Source organism: Lathyrus oleraceus, chromosome 5, assembly GCF_024323335.1.
Source record: "Lathyrus oleraceus cultivar Zhongwan6 chromosome 5, CAAS_Psat_ZW6_1.0, whole genome shotgun sequence".
NCBI lineage: Eukaryota > Viridiplantae > Streptophyta > Magnoliopsida > Fabales > Fabaceae > Lathyrus > Lathyrus oleraceus.
In genome coordinates, this window is record NC_066583.1 from 301,234,290 (window position 1) to 301,239,152 (window position 4,863).

General features: G+C 35.7%; 1 non-coding gene across 1 annotated transcript; it reads right to left on the reverse strand.

Annotated features, from left to right (window-relative positions):
• Nucleotides 1–1,864: 1,864 nt before the first annotated feature.
• Nucleotides 1,865–1,971, reverse strand: LOC127089749 (small nucleolar RNA R71). Its single transcript, XR_007791304.1, has one exon. It is a non-coding gene; the product is annotated as a small nucleolar RNA R71 (small nucleolar RNA).
• Between the last annotated feature and the right edge of the window lie 2,892 nt (nucleotides 1,972–4,863).

The window sequence follows — 4,863 nt, forward strand, 5'->3', positions numbered from 1 at the left end:
AAAAGAAAAAGAGCAAAAATGACACTTTTGGCAAAATCTCAAAGGCAAAGTTAGAGGTTTACTACGGGCACACGTAGTAGCTGCTACGACCCGTAGAAGCATGGATCCAAGACTCATTATTTGAAGACTTTTAAGAAAGCAAGGCAATGACCTGCTAGAGCCACCCGTAGTAGCTACTACGGATCATAGCAGGGAGGCAAGAGAAAAAGCCAAGTTTGTTGTTTTTTTACATTAAATGAGAAGATTTCCTCTTAGTTATGGCTCTTAGGCTTGATTGGATATGAATCAAATCTGATCTTTTTACATTGAACCAAGGATGTTTATTATTTTTATTTTTCTCTATAAACCTCATAGCCTGTTATGAGTTTAGGGCATCCAAGTTTTCTATTTTCTTTCTCCTAGTTTTTAAAGTTTCAGTTTTTATTTTCTCTTTGTAACTCAAGTCTCCAAGGAGAAATTTGTGGAACAAGTTTATAATTCAATCTGAATTTTCTTTTCGTTCTCTATATTATTCATTTGTTTTATGTGATTGATATGAGTTTGATGATGAACACCTTCGTTGTTGTTTTCATCCTCACCGTGAGTGAGTAGTTTCCTAGCGACTAGGGGTTATGGGGATTGTTTCATGACTTATCATGTGACCCGTTACTATCGATTGAGATAATTTTAATTAAACTTATTTTATAATTTGAGTGCATGCATTCCAACTTCGTTACGAAAGTAAGCGGTCCTCAGGTATCGACTGTAGTCTAAAAAGATATGTGTCGATACCAGAGCGTAGTTTTTTAAACAACCTAATCTAGACGATGCGAAAGCCGATAGAAGAATTTGAGAAAACATATATCTAGGAATAAGTAATGACTCATCAAATAAAAATTTAGACGATACAAAAGACGACGAATTATTCGTCGATGATAGGGGAAATGCGCCAGCGAAAGCAGGTAGTGCCTAATTTTATCTATTTTCTATAATTTATGCAAAAGACTCAAAGTAGGTGTAACAAGAATCGTATGATAGTGTTAGAAATAAGAACTGTAAGCTCGGGTCCTATTTGCCCTAATTTGGTATTTGAGTGTGTTTTCTGCTATTTCTATTTGATTGTTTTTTTTCATTCAAGTTGTCTACTAAAAACTATCTTTTTGATTTCTCTATATGTACAACGATCGAATAAGGATTCGATACTTAAACCATTGGTCCCTGTGGTTAGATATCTGTTTTATTACTTCGCGACAGCCGTGCACTTGCAGCTACATCAAGTTCTTGACACTTTTGTCAGGGACCAATTCCAATTGATATAAAGTTTTTGTTTGATCATCGTATAGACTAAAACTTATTTTTATGCATTTTTATTGTGTTTTTTTGCTATAGTTCTCGCTACTCTTGTATGCGTAGAACTCGCTCTGCTGATAGCATAGTTGATCTTGTTGATGAAATCAAGTGTTTCTTACTCGAGAGACACTGAAATCTTAGATTAGAAGCTATGGCCGAATCGGTCGATACTAAACCCCTCAAGGATTATGCTCTTCCTAGCGAAGAGGAACCACATTATAGTATTGTGCACCCGCTGGTTACGGCTCATAATTTTGAACTAAAACCTTCCTTGATTGATATGGTGCAACAAAACTAATTCTCCAACTTACCTTTGGAAAATCCTAACCTTTATCTTTTAATTTTTGTTAACAATTGTGGTACCGCTAAGGAAAATGGTGTTGATCAAAACACCATCCACCTTCGTATATTCCCTTTTTCTCTAAGAGATCGCACACGAGCTTGGCTCCAATATTTGCTCGCCAATTCTATTCCTACATGGACCCAATTAAAAGCGACCTTTCCTACGCGGTACTTTCCGCCAAGTAAAACGACCGGAGTTAGGAATGAGATCAACAACTTTCGGCAAGAAGAAGGAGAGTCCTTGTTTGACATGTGGGAGCGTTATAAAGATTTGCTAAGACTTTTCCCTTTCCATGGGCTCGAAAAGTGGATGATTATCCATACTTTCTATAGTGGTCTCCTTTACCCCACAAGGATGACCCTATATGTGATAGAAGAGATGGCCAAAAACCACCACTCATGGGGAAGTGTGCGACTAAGTTCCGCCAAGTCTACTCCTAAGACCAATGGTATGTACGAGGTTAATGTGTTTGATCACAAGAACGCTAAGGTGGATACTCTTTACCAAAACATAGATAACTTCAACATTGCACCTTCAACACCTACTATTCCAACCCATATTGCTTCGGTAGCCCCCGCCACACTCTATTGTGAGATATGCGGAGTTAATGAGAATACCGATAGAGATTGTCAAATGATCCTCATAGGAGGATCCACCCAAGAGAACGACAACTTTGTGAACAATAGCCAAAGGAACAACGCTTACTATAAAACCTACAACCCAGGGTCGCATGTGATGACTTCTAGGCAAGTGTATCGATAATATCGCAGTAATAAAAAGATATTGATTCCACGGGGACTTCTATTTAACAAGAAAATAGTTATGCAATTATAAAAAATGACAATTAAGGGGGGGGGGGGTGAGTTTGAATCCGAGAAAATAAAAGTTATTCCGAATTAAAAAGACAACAGTTAGGTTTTGTATAAAAACCCTAATTTATCCCCTGTTGATGTATAATGCATTACATAAATGAGAATGTATTATATTTCCACGATGAATTAACACAACAACTATACTCAATCCCTTGGTGTATATCTCACTAATGACCACTCGGGTCCTACTATCCATATTCAACCAGCTTAAGTAAAATTAGGCGATGCACAAAACGTTAATTCAACTGCCATTACTCAGGGTCTCATATCCCTATTCAACCAGCGTAAGTACAACAAGTTCCATAGTTCCAACACATAGGCTAATGGCCATTATTCCATATGTGCCCAAGATCAAATTAAAAGAGTATCTCACGTAAAAAATATTAAGTAAAATAAGCAATTAAATATAAAAATGACTCCTTATTCATGCAATGACAAATTAAACATATGTTCCAACAGGTTTAAAATAAGTTCATCAAACAAAACCTAACTTGGAGATATTTAGCTACTCATAACGATACAATTGAATACCAATTGATTAGATGAAGATTGTATCTGAAAATCCTTGAAGAACTGGCCTCAAATGGCTTCCAATGCTCACAAAATCGGCCTCATGGTGCTTTTTACTGTCCCTTTCAGACTAAAATGAAGAACCCTTGAAAAGATGCCAAAAACTCCTTTTTTATATCAGTCAAATCAGTCTAAAACACGTCAGAATAGGCCCAGAAAAGGACTTATCACGCGCATAATAACTTGCATTGCGCGCGCGACACTGACTTTTCTTTTTTGTCACCCACGCGATGTTGCACGTGATTATCCAGTAGCTGCACGTTTTTCTCCCCTTTTCCATCTGATTTTTACTAAGTCCTTATTTCTCCATACTTAGTCATTTTCAAATCTTTCTTTGGATTGTATTCTTCATTTGTTCCTCTTTAACTTGTTTTAATCCGTTTACTCGACTGAAAACATGCAATGACAGAATATCGTCATACCCCAAACTTGAACTATTGCTTGCCCTCAAGTAACTTGCTTGCACTGCCAACTTCAAACAGAAAAACAAGTTGCAAAATAACAATTGAACATCATCATATGAATATTTTCTTTACCTGACCATCATTCTAGCTTCCCACTTCAATCCGGCAAATTCGAAAACATCCTAAATCTTTGAGAAGTACTGAACATGTCTCTCATCTCGCCATGACTCACTCAATTGATCGAGTAGTCTCTCAATCAACATGCAATATCATTTATACTGAGTTTGATCATGTCCTAATAGAATTCGTCAAAGAAATCAAAACAACACATTCGAGGGCTTTTTCGGTTGTATCTTAGGTTATGTTCGGGTAGGATATATTTAGAAAAGTAGGTTTAAACCTTTGGAGTTAGGTACCTAGTTCTCCTCTTGTCATCATACCATTTTCCCTTATTAATGGTACTAGAGATCCTACTATTGTGGTCCTCAACATTCATTATGCATTTTATTTCTTTTTTTTGAACGAGTTATTTTTAACTCCTTATTTTCTCAAAATTTTGAATTTTTGACCTTTCTTTCCTCTAGTACCTCATCCCCAAACTTAAACCTTCCTCATTTCAAAGAGGAACCTAAAACTTATTATTTTTCATACAACTTAAGAACTAAACATTTCTACCTAACTCCAAAGAGATGGTGGAAAGATGATATCTTTGAAGTTATATGGCTAATAAATAAGGCTAAGTCACCGAAAGAAGGGTCAAGCTCAAAGTGGTTAGCAATGGACGTATCTTATTACTACAAGATGATCAAACCTGATAAAACAATAATGCATAAACACACTTAATAAAAGGATTAGTAAATAATGGAATTTATTTGGCTCATAACACTCTAATACAAGAGTATAAGAGAACAAATAAAGGCGATTTTGACTAATGCATCTTGAAATGAAGAACTTGAATCTTATATATAGTCTTGGACTCCCACTTCCTTCACAAAACTAAGCAATGTGAGACTTCAAAGAATTTTTATCCTATATATAGCCTTGGACCCTGACTTCCTTCACAAAAATAAGCAATGTGAGACTTCATAGAACTTGTATCATATATATAGCCTTCAACATGTATATTTTCAACTAACACCAACAATCTCCACCTTGATTGAAAATAATACATAAACTTTCATTGTCTTAACTGACAATCATACTCCACCATAAAGAGTATCAACATGTATATTTTCAACAAATCCCAAGAATCTTCATACATAAATTTTCATTGTCTTCACTAACAATCATATTCCACCATAAATAGTATAGTCACTTGAAGTTACACCACTTCAAGAAATTTTCA